The sequence below is a fragment of the Pleurodeles waltl genome, chromosome 4_2 (assembly GCF_031143425.1).
Source record: "Pleurodeles waltl isolate 20211129_DDA chromosome 4_2, aPleWal1.hap1.20221129, whole genome shotgun sequence".
Classification (NCBI taxonomy): Eukaryota; Metazoa; Chordata; class Amphibia; order Caudata; family Salamandridae; genus Pleurodeles; species Pleurodeles waltl.
Window position 1 is genome coordinate 371,258,478 of NC_090443.1, and position 14,472 is coordinate 371,272,949.

Sequence of the window (14,472 nt, forward strand, 5' to 3'; positions counted from 1 at the left end):
TCCCCAGAGTTTTGTCTAGTTGGGCCTAAATATTAGTAAGGAAGCGGTCAGACAAAATTCCCAATTCCGGATCAGTACAACTCCCCGTCGGGGGACAGGGCTGACATCCATTTGGATTGGAAAGGGATTGCTTGTTTGAGATGGAAAGGCCACAGAGATTGGCAAGTCCAGGGATCAATCCATTGGGCCATGGACTTGTGCAATCATCAGAATCATGATCATATTTGAATTTGAGGATGAACCTGGCGTTACAATTGCTAAACCTGGCAAACTACCTACACTACCTATGTTGCAAGAATTGCTAGCCAAAACAAAACTCGGGCAAGCGGCAGACACTGGCACCGGCATCTGCTCCTGCCCTTCTGTAGAATAATCGCTAAAGACAGATAGGGGAAGGACAGGGCGCAGAGGAGAATCTATTTTCATGACAATAGTTGTCTCACAGGATCTTAAGCTGGGCATGATTGTGCTCTATGCTTGGTAGGGAGCCCTGTATCAGCCACTTCATCATTTGCATGTTTTGTAGGATCTTGAGGTTCTTGAAATGGCCTCAACAAACTACTGGTGGAGCATTCCAAGATGTTAAGGAGAGCCCCTGTGGGTGCCATATCCAAGATATCTTCTTGAACCTTTGCAACAGATTCCATTGCCTTAAACAAATGTCTAATTGAGTTCTTTGTAGAAGGTGACAACAAAAGTGGAGAAAGCACATGGTCCTTGCACCAGCCCATGGACACAGTACTGGACCTAGGAGGACTGGTAGGGTCAGGGGTTGAGAGACGAGGTGGCCCTTCATTCAGAGTTCCATCTCCCAAAGCCTCCCAGGTCAAACAGGATTGCTTTAGAAGCCATCCTAGAGTCATTTGATGATCATCCAACCACATTAGAAGTCATTTTTCACATCATCAGACATCATCAAGCTCTTGAAGTCATCAGGAAAGCTTAAAAGCTTAGCCTGATGATTTGAGGATGACTTGAAAATGAGTATCTGATGACTGACTTCAGAAGGTGTCATTATTCCTGATGATTTAAGTATGACTAGAAAATGAGTATTCGATGACTTCAGTAGGTGTCATTATTTCTGATGATTTGAGGATGACTTGAAAATGAGTTTCCAATGACTTCAGGAGGTGTCATTATTCCTGATGATTTAAAGATGACTTGAAAATGAGTATCTGATGACTTCAGAAGGTGCCATTATTCCTGATGATTTAAGAACGACTTGAAAATGAGTATCCTATTAATTTATAAGATGAGACTGTTCCTGATGACTTTTGGATGATTTGAAAATGAGTATCTGATTACTTCAAAAGTACGATTTTGTTTTCAATAAAATGTTTTTTTTCTGGTGATTTTAACATGAATTGCTGGTTACTTCAAGAGCATGCTCACCGCTCTAGCTTCACGTTTGCTAGAAAAACTTCAAACCGTTGGATGATTGCATATTTAATTGCAGATAAACACAAAATGACATTAATTTTTTTTTATTATTCACAATGAGCAGAGAACTATGTATAAGTCACAGGTTATTTTTCAACACATTTTTTATTTTTGCCACTTTTTCTTTTTTTCCAAAATGGATAAAACAAGCATCCATTGTTAAAATGAGCAATGCTTAACATTAATAAAGATGAACATTGACCATTATATCCATGATCACTAAAATTAAGTGACAATGGAGTTTGAAATTATGTGAGAGGATTGACTAAATAACATAACAAAAAAGGGATGCTGCATATGATGCAATAACTAGAGGCACATTATGCAGCACATTCTTTATCTAGCCATTGTGATATTGGATGATTTGAACCTCAAACAAATACATAAAATTATGCAGACATGCATTCATCAAACAAATACACAAATGGTGGAATATTTCATTTAATTCACATTTAAATGTAAATAAAGAGATCAACATTTTGCTTTTAATGAAAGGTTGAAGCTTGTCTAAATTCAATTGGGGACACTCATTAGCCATACTGTATTCTATCTGATGCACTTGCACTGTTCCCCAAAATCAATCTAGGATACCAAATTAAAGCCTCCAATTTCATAGTGCTGCATATTTACAGACCATTTTTGAATGTTCAATTGTACATTTTGCTTCTATAATGATATTCACGGTGGGGCTGATTACGAACTTGGCAGTAGGGTGGTCAGACCGCCAAGACGATGGTTGGGAGGATGAAGCCAAGTCGGCAGCCTCCTGACCACCATATTATGATGTTTCCACAGGGCCGATGACTGAGACAGTGGGACGGCTTTAACTTCAAAGAGAGAGCCGAGGCCAATGCCACCGCACTCTCTGCGCCAACAGTACAGTCGGAATGCCCACTGTTGCCATTGCATATAGTGCTCATTCTGGCTGTGCTGATGTGGGGCCTCTGCACTGTCCATGACATTGACATGGGTGGTGCTGGGGCCCCTCTGTGGCCCCGTCTCTGCCTTTTTTCTGTCAGCCATTTGATGGCAGCGTCCCCGCCTTGAAAAGGCCAGTGGGAAGGCAAGTCGTGACCAGCACATGGGGCCGACATCGCCACTCCTGTGCTTGACCATGGCTTTCAATGCCAACGCATCAGGATCCACAATCCTGGCGGGGGCAGTGGTCTTGTGATGTCTGACCACCAGCATCCTAATCTGGCAGTGGGACTGGCATGGATGTGGCAGTCAGACCTTCACCACTGGTACGGTGGTCTTAGGACCGCCGTACTGTTAATCAGGCCCTTTATTATTGTGTCAAAATTATTATGTTTTATAAGCAGTCGTGGACCCCTGAATAGGTGTCGCAGATCCCCCAGGAGTCCCTAGAGCACAGGTTAAGAGTGCTATTGTAGATTATCTCAAATCAAATCTGGTATATCAAGAGACATGCATGTAGGAAAACTATGTATAATGCTTTGACTTAATCTATTTCAAATCTGTTTGGCATTTCACTTACAAATTATTAATTTTCTACCTGAATGTAAAAGCAGGCACACTTTATCAATGATATTCTGATAGCTATGATGTTGTTATCTACAACTACCAGATGAACTGGTTCCCTAATGTCATAGGATTCACACTTAAGTGGAATTATGAGTGCCAGATTATTAGACATGTCTGTCTGCTTGCACTGAATGAATCTAGTCACCCTGCCATAGGCAAACACTCCTGGTTCTGATTCATATTTTATTACATTTTGGTCTCTCCTCTGAATACGGGTGTAATTTGAGCTGTAAACAAGAACATTGCTTTGTTCTAAAAATATTTTGTTATAGGCTACTACATCAGAGCCTAAAATATGAGTGACCTGAGTTACTGCTATATATTCATTCTCTGTTAAGCTGCAGGTGTATGTAGACCCAACACAGTACATGAAAATTTCTATTTTTAAGTATTGTTTTCTGTTATATGAACACATCATACTCTGGTAAAATTCTGCCTCATCACTATTGGGAGACAAATGATTCTCCATCAACACAGGTATTACTTGTATCATGTTTACTGCGTCTAGAATCTGTGTTTCTATTCCTACTGTACCATGCACATGTTGTAAAAGGAAACCATTAAGATCTTCAAAAACAAAACAATTAGCAGTAAACAGAGGCCCTGCTGCTCTTACACTGTCTACTAAATGGACTAGTTGATGAACATTCATTGTCAAAAATCTTTTTTCATATAAATCATTAAATAGTTGCACAAATAGAAGTAAACACTGTTCTGCTATTTTTAAATCTTCCTGGGTAATGTTGTCACTTAATAGCTTATGAATTGCTTTTACAAGTACACAAAAGTGTAAATAGCGTGATTTAGGTACCATTTGTATTGGGAGATTTAAGGGAAATACAGAATAGTACAACAAGTCCATAATGGACTCATACATTACCCACCTAAAATTAGATTAAAGGAAAACTGTATTTAAAACAAGCCCTTTAAGACTTATGCAAGTTCAGCAGGGGTCCCCCTGAAAGGCTGGGACCCCGGGCCAGAGCCCACTTTGCCCAAGTCTTAAACGTCAATGAAAAACAGGCGAGACTGGTACGGGTCAGCTACATGAGCAGCAAACATGACAAATTAGCCTGTGTGCGTTAAAGAGGAGAGAAACACATTTAAAAAAAGCATTACTGCATATGTTTGGAGCTTAACAAGCACACACACAAATAAGAGGTGTTATGGATATTGCAGCAGCCTGAGTGACACAAGCAAATTTATGATTTGAATGTGTGCCATTGCTTGATTCAAAATATCCAGTGCACAGTGGGTGTTTTGGTTCCTTTTTTGGGGGGGTGGATTGGGGATGGAATTGTGTTAGCCAGCCAGCAACTTTGATGGTGGGGTGGTGAAAGTGGTATTCTATTGGAATTAGCATAGCAGATTTAAATTAGGATGCAAAATGGCAACATTTTCATTTTTTGCTGCAGATAGAGGAAGAAGGCATATTGAAGTACTTTAGATATATTCAGGGCCATTGGAATAATGTGGCAGGAAAAGGACAAATTATGAGGCAGGGTTGACTAATTTATGTGGCAAGAAATGTCCAGTTATTAATTTTCAACGCCAATAGCTCTAACTCAAGCAGATGCGAGACCAATTGCATTGCAAATGCTTTTTACCTTTTTATTCCTGGAGATTCCTAGACACCAGGAACCATGAGGAGGAAATCCCAAGTAGGGTTACTGAAGCAGCTTGAGGGTATCAGTGAGGTTGTAGGTGGCCCTAGAATCCGAACCACTGCGGTGCTACTTCTTGCAATTTACCACTGTTTGTAGAGGTGTGTGCACTTTGAGACCCCCCAAGCCTGGTCGGCTTGGACTCATAAGGAGGGAAGTCCAAGTACAGGAGAACAAAATGTCCACCTTGTCCTCTGCTGCTGGCTAAGCTGGGACACAGCAGCGTGGGCAGGGAGATAGATCTGGCATCCCTTCCCAAAAGAGCGCTCCTGTTTTAATTGTATCCATTCACCCTTTCCTCCTTTCATTCACCTGCTGATAACCACCATTTCATTCTGTCATTCATTCATTATTTCATCCATCATTCAGTCTTTCACCATTCTGTCCGTCCACCCATACATTTCCAGTCTATCCATTCATCTCAATATGTAGCCATCAAACCTATCCATCCACGCACCTATCATTCATCCATCCTTTCACACATCCATCTTTTCAGTCACTCACTCATTCATCCATCCATCCACCCTTTCATCAATCCATCAACACTACCTTTCACTCATCCATCCAGATTCAATTATGAGCATTATATGCCTTAGGGGAGCACGTATATCGCTCTAAAAGGCTTATTTAAACTCAGAAAGTGATAAAGCATATAAACTACCACAAAGTATAGGAATGGTGGAACATTCGATAACAGCACATTTTCTACTGTTCTGAAGCATTTCCTAGCTCATTAACCATTAATTTTCAACATAAATATCACTTGCTCGCGTGTATGCTAAAGTACGGCAAATTATGTTTAAAACACTCCCGGCGGCCTTTAAACGCTGTTTTCATTGACTTCAATCCAGATTCAAATATGAGCATTTTCTGCAATAGGAGAGCACGACTATCGCTGTAAAAAGCTTATTTGAGCTGAGAAAGTGATAATGCATATAAACAACTATGAAGTACGATAATGATGGAAAAGTTGATAACTGCGCATTTTCTACTGTTCTGAAGCATTTCCTAGCTCATTAATCATTAATTTTCAACATAAATATCACTTGCTCGCGTGTATGCTAAAGTACGGCAAATGATGTTTAAAACACTCCCGGCGGCCTTTAAACGCTGTTTTCATTGACTTCAATCCAGATTCAAATTTGAGCATTTTCTGCAATAGGAGAGCACGACTATATATGTATCGCTGTAAAAAGCTTATTTGAGCTGAGAAAGGGATAATGCATATAAACAGCTATGAAGTACGATAATGATGGAAAAGTTGATAACTGTGCATTTTCTACTGTTCTGAAGCATTTCCTAGCTCATTAATCATTAATTTTCAACATAAATATCACTTGCTCGCGTGTATGCTAAAGTACGGCAAATGATGTTTAAAACACTCCCGGCGGCCTTTAAACGCTGTTTTCATTGACTTCAATCCAGATTCAAATATGAGCATTATCTGCCTTAGGGGAGCACGTATATCGCTCTAAAAGGCTTATTTGAGCTGAGAAAGTGATAATGCATATAAACAACTATGAAGTACGATAATGATGGAAAAGTTGATAACCGCACATTTTCTACTGTTCTGAAGCATTTCCTAGCTCATTAATCATTAATTTTCAACATAAATATCACTTGCTCGCGTGTATGCTAAAGTACGGCAAATGATGTTTAAAACACTCCCGGCGGCCTTTAAACGCTGTTTTCATTGACTTCAATCCAGATTCAAATATGAGCATTTTCTGCAATAGGAGAGCAGGACTATATATATATTGCTGTAAAAGGCTTATTTGAGCTGAGAAAGTGATAATGCATATAAACAACTATGAAGTACGATAATGATGGAAAAGTTGATAACCGCACATTTTCTACTGTTCTGAAGCATTTCCTAGCTCATTAACCATTAATTTTCAACATAAATATCACTTGCTCGCGTTTATGCTAAAGTACGGCAAATGATGTTTAAAACACTCCCGGCGGCCTTTAAACGCTGTTTTCATTGACTTCAATCCAGATTCAAATATGAGCATTTTCTGCAATAGGAGAGCACGACTATCGCTGTAAAAAGCTTATTTGAGCTGAGAAAGTGATAATGCATATAAACAACCATGAAGTACGATAATGATGGAAAAGTTGATAACCGCGCATTTTCTACTGTTCTGAAGCATTTCCTAGCTCATTAATCATTAATTTTCAACATAAATATCACTTGCTCACGTGTATGCTAAAGTATGGCAAATGATGTTTAAAACACTCCCGGCGGCCTTTAAACGCTGTTTTCATTGACTTCAATCCAGATTCAAATATGAGCATTTTCTGCAATAGGAGAGCACGACTATCTCTGTAAAAGGCTTATTTGAGCTGAGAAAGTGATAATGCATATAAACAACTAGGAAGTACGATAATGATGGAAAAGTTGATAACCGTGCATTTTCTACTGTTCTGAAGCATTTCCTAGCTCATTAATCATTAATTTTCAACATAAATATCACTTGCTCGCGTGTATGCTAAAGTACGGCAAATGATGTTTAAAACACTCCCGGCGGCCTTTAAACGCTGTTTTCATTGACTTCAATCCAGATTCAATATGAGCATTATCTGTCTTAGGAGAGCACGTATATCGCTCTAAAAGGCTTATTTGAGCTGAAAAAGTGATAATGCATATAAACAACTATGAAGTACGATAATGATGGAAAAGTTGATAACCGCACATTTTCTACTGTTCTGAAGCATTTCCTAGCTCATTAACCAATAATTTTCAACATAGATATCACTTGCTCGCGTGTATGCTAAAGTACGGCAAATGATGTTTAAAACACTCCCGGCGGCCTTTAAACGCTGTTTTCATTGACTTCAATCCAGATTCAAATATGAGCATTTTCTGCAATAGGAGAGCACGACTATACATATATCGCTGTAAAAGGCTTATTTGAGCTGAGAAAGTGATAATGCATATAAACAACTATGAAGTACGATAATGATGGAAAAGTTGATAACCGCGCATTTTCTACTGTTCTGAAGCATTTCCTAGCTCATTAACCATTAATTTTCAACAAATATCACTTGCTCGCGTGTATGCTAAAGTATGGCAAATGATGTTTAAAACACTCCCGGCGGCCTTTAAACGCTGTTTTCATTGACTTCAATCCAGATTCAAATATGAGCATTTTCTGCAATAGGAGAGCACGACTATCTCTGTAAGAGGCTTATTAGAGCTGGGAAAGTGATAATGCATAAAAACAACTATGAAGTACGATAATGATGGAAAAGTTGATAGCGCATTTTCTACTGTTCTGAAGCATTTCCTAGCTCATTAACCATTAAATTTCAACATAAATATCACTTGCTCGCGTTTATGCTAAAGTACGGCAAATGATGTTTAAAACACTCCCGGCGGCCTTTAAACGCTGTTTTCATTGACTTCAATCCAGATTAAAATATGAGCATTTTCTGCAATAGGAGAGCACGACTATCGCTGTAAAAAGCTTATTTGAGCTGAGAAAGTGATAATGCATATAAACAACCATGAAGTACGATAATGATGGAAAAGTTGATAACCGCGCATTTTCTACTGTTCTGAAGCATTTCCTAGCTCATTAATCATTAATTTTCAACATAAATATCACTTGCTCACGTGTATGCTAAAGTATGGCAAATGATGTTTAAAACACTCCCGGCGGCCTTTAAACGCTGTTTTCATTGACTTCAATCCAGATTCAAATATGAGCATTTTCTGCAATAGGAGAGCACGACTATCTCTGTAAAAGGCTTATTTGAGCTGAGAAAGTGATAATGCATATAAACAACTAGGAAGTACGATAATGATGGAAAAGTTGATAACCGTGCATTTTCTACTGTTCTGAAGCATTTCCTAGCTCATTAATCATTAATTTTCAACATAAATATCACTTGCTCGCGTGTATGCTAAAGTACGGCAAATGATGTTTAAAACACTCCCGGCGGCCTTTAAACGCTGTTTTCATTGACTTCAATCCAGATTCAATATGAGCATTATCTGCCTTAGGAGAGCACGTATATCGCTCTAAAAGGCTTATTTGAGCTGAAAAAGTGATAATGCATATAAACAACTATGAAGTACGATAATGATGGAAAAGTTGATAACCGCACATTTTCTACTGTTCTGAAGCATTTCCTAGCTCATTAACCAATAATTTTCAACATAGATATCACTTGCTCGCGTGTATGCTAAAGTACGGCAAATGATGTTTAAAACACTCCCGGCGGCCTTTAAACGCTGTTTTCATTGACTTCAATCCAGATTCAAATATGAGCATTTTCTGCAATAGGAGAGCACGACTATACATATATCGCTGTAAAAGGCTTATTTGAGCTGAGAAAGTGATAATGCATATAAACAACTATGAAGTACGATAATGATGGAAAAGTTGATAACAGCGCATTTTCTACTGCTCTGAAGCATTTCCTAGCTCATTAACCATTAATTTTCAACATAAATATCACTTGCTCGCTTGTATGCTAAAGTACGCCAAATGATGTTTAAAACACTACCGGCGGCCTTTAAAAGCTGTTTTCATTGACTTCAATCCAGCTTCAAATATGAGCATTTTCTGCAATAGGAGAGCACGTATATCGCTCTAAAAGGCTTATTTAGGCTTAGAAAGTGATAACGCATATAAACTACCACATGAAATTGCCCACTAACAACTCACTGCCACAGGAACACAAGAAAATACCTCACCTCCGGAACACCTGCGACAGCCAACCTCCAATACCATAGCCACTAGCATTAAATATCACTAAAACCTGCTGCTATGTTCAAAGGGTGTAAACATGCAGTTTTCAATAATCTCTTCATTTATTTGCTTAAAGCCCTGGTCACAGCCACCACTCCACACACACTACAACTTTTTCAAATAACATTTTCAGCAAGATTCCCCACACGCTCTGAGTAGTAATAGGCAAGGCAGAGGAAGGGAACCAACTGTTCACTATTTTGTGGTCTGGGCGAGCTTCAACAAGAATTTTCTTTTGTTCAATATATGTACCACACACCGTGTGCCCCAAGCATTCCACGTCACCCTGGGCATAATTCTCCAGCTTATGCAGCATATACATTTTTTATGATTTGCTTCCCCTTTACCATAGACCAATGTATCATCTTTGAATGCTCGTGTTCCTTAGTAGCCTCTGAACATGGTGTGCATCACTCCTTCCAAAACCGCTAGAGCACTAACCAAACCTAACAGTATGATTCAAAACTGGGACACACTCTTATGTATAATGACAGCTGTACACCTAATAGAAGGGTCAAACATAGTCACTGCCAAGCCTGAAACTTGGGAATACTCTTTGAATCAGAGATGTTGTTTATTCCACAGGTCAACACAGTGGTTAAAGGATTCAGACTTCATTATTTCCTGCTCCGCAAAATACTCCCTTTACTCCAAACTGGCTACCGGGTGGGCCAAATCCCTTGTTATGATCAGTCTGGACTACTCTAGACCCATTTACATAGGCCTCTGCGAAGCACTCATTGGCAGACTGCAGAGACTACAAAAGTAGCCACCATAAGCCTTAATGTATATATTCAGAACAACATCAAACCTGCTCTGAAAGATCTCGACATAACTACTGTTTAGGTCCTCTGCACTTTCTACAAAGCCTACTGGAAAAAGACTCTATTTTTTTCTGATGTGTAATTTCTGAAAGTATTCTTTAACACATAATTGTGCAGTACATTCCAATCTGCCTGACTCCAATCCATACCAATCCACCCCACTCAATCCAGTTGATGCCAGACCAACCCAGTCCACCCCACTCCAAACCAACCCACTCACCTAAATCACTCCAATCCACCATAGTTCAGTCCTCCCAACCCAGCCCAACTCAGTCTGCCCCATCTGTCCCATTCCAATCACAAACAATCAGCCCCAATCAAATATAAAACAATCTGGCCTACTCCAAACTGCCCCCACCAATAAAAAACAATCTGCCCCACACAAATCTAAAGCAATCTGCCTACTAACCTAAATATCAAATGTAATGTCTAATGCCATGTCAAAGCCAATAGGCAGCTAAACTGAATACAGAATGTAATGGCTAATGCCATGTTAAAGCCAATAGGCAGCTAAACTGAATACAACATGTAATGTGCTACTGGTGAACATTGAGCAACTAATATGCGCAGTGGTGAAACAGTCATCGGTCAAACACAATTAATAGCATCACTACCCCTAAATCTTTAACCAGTCGCAAACTAATTCATGATTTTTGTATCTAGCAGGATATAATCATGGCTTCATTCAACGTCCTATTTTTTGCTTGCGATCGTTCAGTTTGTGTTAGAAAAGATGGAGAATATCTGCTTTTGGACAATCCTGGTGAAGTTCTATGTAAATGGCTGGTTGAAAATATTGATGAAAGTGGTCGACCAATCACTGAAGAGAGAGACTTCAAGGCTGTGGTTCTTTTCCAATCATCTGGTAAGTAAAATAATTAAAAACGTTTGTTTAACACATGCCATTTGTGGATAAGGAACTATTTTAGTTAGGTGTCAGTGAAATCCTTTTTTCACCGAAAGAACTTGCATCTGCAAAAGGTATAACTAAAGCTCGTGCTGGAGAAGCTGCCCTAGATGAGGAGAAGGTTGATGCATTATTTGGTAAGATATTATAAATGTTCAAATTAACTTTCAGTCAATATAGGATTATGAAAATACATTATACCTCCAATGTTTGGATATGTGGTCCTGTATTAAATTATTGCACAAGGGCTCCATCACGCTTAACAAACAGCTGGGAGGTGTAATTTTGTAACTGTTTGTCCTGGGTTTGTGCTACAAATGACATGAAAATCTGGTGAAAGGCCATGTGCTGGGATTTAGTTTCCATATATGTAGGTCTAGGTGTTTGTGGGGGGGGGTCAAAGTGGATGAATGTGCACTGGCAGACTGCACTGCTAAAAACACTGTGCTCACAGATTGTATTTAGACCTGATCAACTGTTCCATTAATTAGATCAGCCACCCTTTTCCTAGCACTTGGTTGTAAGCTCCTATTTGGATTTCTGGTCAGAATGGTAGTTTCATAGACTGTTTTCCAAATATGAATATTGAAGTAGAGTTCAGGCTCGACATAGCTGCGTTTTAAGATGGTTATGTAAATGAAATCTGATATTGATTACTTTGTTTGCAGAGGACACATAGGTTTGTTTCAACACCTACATCTGTACTTGAATCAATCATTCTTTCAAATACGCCAGCATTTTAAAAGCTTGGGGATTTTTAAACACCCACTTGTGTGCAACATCCAGGTCCACATTGGCCAGATATTGACCCTCCAATATGCCCTTGTGTTTTTTGGGAAAATAATGTATAATGTGATGAAAGAGCAAGCTTGTAGATCTGAGGTTTTCAAACTGGGGTGTGTGCAGCCCCATGGGTTTATGGGTATATTGCAGTGGGGCACAAATACCTTGTAAATGATGATGGCCACGATGCGTGACTTTGTTTAATTAGTACTTTTCCAGGCTGTCCTAATTATGGGACGGTGTAATTTGCGTAATTTGATGTTGTGTAGTTATATGAAATCACAAGAATTACTTTTGTTGTTGTTCCCATCCCCCCGAAAAGGCAGACTATTTCAGAACTTGGCAAATGGCGAGGCAGATAAGACAGCCTACTGCTTGGGGCAGGAACTATCATTAGTGTAGCTGGTGCATTAGGGACCAATAGGTCCAATAGGTGGAGGAGCTAAACACCACAGTTTGTGGAGTGGTGGTTTGTGTTCATTATCTGTTTTCTGTTGCTCATATTTACTCTTTTATATTTCCCACACTTAGTGCAGATTTTGATCTCCAGAAAAGTAACCTCCCACTCTGGTCCCTGCCACTCATGCTTCCCCAAGTCATGTATGAAGTTGCGGAGGGAACTAAACTTCAATGTTTACTTACAGGGGCTCAATCCAAAAAAGGTTTAAGGGCCTTTGATGTAGATGGAACTGTTCTTACCTCTTCCTGAAATGCAAACCGATTTCCTAAGTCCACAACATGCTGCTTCACTCATAAGTTCATAAAGGAGCATTTTCTTTCTTTACCTTCTACATCCTCTTCATCAATGCCTTGCTCTCACCTCTGCCTTTTTGACCAAGTGCTATTAATGTTAAACTTATGAACCCTTGCAACCAAAACCATATCTCATCAGGCACACAACATGAGATATTAGATTGGAACATTTTAAAGGCAACCCAGCCCTATGAAAAAACTAAAATAGTGGTTGTAATATGATACTAATGTATGTTCATTTAATTTTTCAGAGTTTATGAAGTCTGTGTGCAGGGTAAACGGCTGGCCATCACTGGACAACATAACTATGAGAAGGAAGCTGACTATAAAGATCTGCAATGCAAGAAGAGGACTAAAGAAAACTCCACATCTAGAAACAAACAATGAAGTTGCTGGTTTTCGTTGAATCTATTTGTTCTCTTTTGTAGCCTTCTGGCTTTTCTTTTTGATTTCTTTTGTTCTCTTGTTCAGTATCCTGGCCCCCATGGGGGCTAATGATGTGCTTTAGATCAATAAAATGACATGATGACATACCCCTGTTAAGCCTTTTTACTTGAACCATTGTTTTGTTCAGTCTTTTGCCACTAGTCACTATGTAAAACAACTAATAATGTGCTATACCTCAAAGTAAGGCAAGCCCCAGGGAGTTCGGAGCATGGGAAGTGAAGCACCACAAGTTAAGCTTTTCTGAATGGAAAGTTTAACTTTGTTGCAGGCAATTACTGTTGTATATATGGTATTTTTAAAGCACCAATCTAGCCAAAAATCACGATTCTCAGAATTATTTCATACCGGTGCCCCCCTCTTGGTAGAGATTAAAAAGTAATCTTTCCAAAGCAGAAGAATAATGATCTGATTATTGGGACCAGATTGATGGAAGTTTTGTGTTTAGTTTGCTTATGTTTTATAACTCAGAACTAATGCAAACTCCTTTTCTGGATTTAAAAACTGAAGCAAATTGGTATTTGGTACGATACCTGTCCAAAGTGGGAATAAGTTTGCCTAGGCTAAGTCTAGCCTAAACTAGACTATGGTAGACACCTTTGCACTATGATGCAGAGGTGTGTGCATGGTGCCCGGCTGCCTGATGGTCCACTGGTGCAAGGGAGAGGGGGAGAAAAGGTACTTTCATGTTCTCTCCCATCATGCAACACAGCAATTTTGGGTGCTGTGCTGCGTTCAGTGACAGTTTTGTAATTCTGGCACTTAGTTCTTTGGAACTCATGGCATTGCAAATAATTCATGGTATTGTGTAAAGAAGGCATGTTACATCCAAGTGACCTTTTTTCAATTGGAAGGAAGCTTGAGGAAGTGGTCATCTAAATATTTCACTATCAACAAATCCATATTCCTAAACTACTAGTGAGACTTTGCAATGAAATATTGGCAGTTGGCTAATGTGCTTGTAACATGGAATTGTCAAGGTGTAATCCAACCCTTAAGGATTTAACAGTGATCCACAGCCATTCTAAATAATTTATTAAATCATCTAGGAGCTATGCACAGTTGGCCTGCAGTTGGCAGAAAACCAGCCAAGGGTATTGCACAATCATCTGAAAGTCCACATGTAGTCATGGTTTAGTAATCCACACTCATTCTGAAGTTGTCCTAAAATAATCCTGAGTAATCCATGCTCATTCCTAAGTAGTCTTTAAATCATCCTAGAGTAATCCACACTCATCCTGAAATTGTCATGGGATCATTCCAAAATAATCAACAGCCATCCTGAAGCAGTAATAGGATCATCGAGGAATAACCCACAGTCATCCTGAAATTGTAGTGTGGTCATTACAGTG

The 14,472-nt window shown here is 39.2% G+C and overlaps 1 long non-coding RNA gene across 2 annotated transcripts in view; it reads left to right on the top strand.

The window, feature by feature from the left end:
• LOC138292740 (uncharacterized) overlaps window positions 1-13,207 on the top strand; it is a 60,031-nt gene extending 46,824 nt beyond the window's left edge. Inside the window, exons 2-3 of one of the 2 annotated variants that reach the window (XR_011202780.1) lie at window positions 10,897-11,098; window positions 12,928-13,207. This is a non-coding gene — a long non-coding RNA (uncharacterized lncRNA). The remainder of the gene's footprint in view (window positions 1-10,896; window positions 11,099-12,927) is intronic. The other variant, XR_011202781.1, reaches the window with a different exon arrangement.
• The last annotated feature ends 1,265 nt before the right edge of the window (window positions 13,208-14,472 follow it).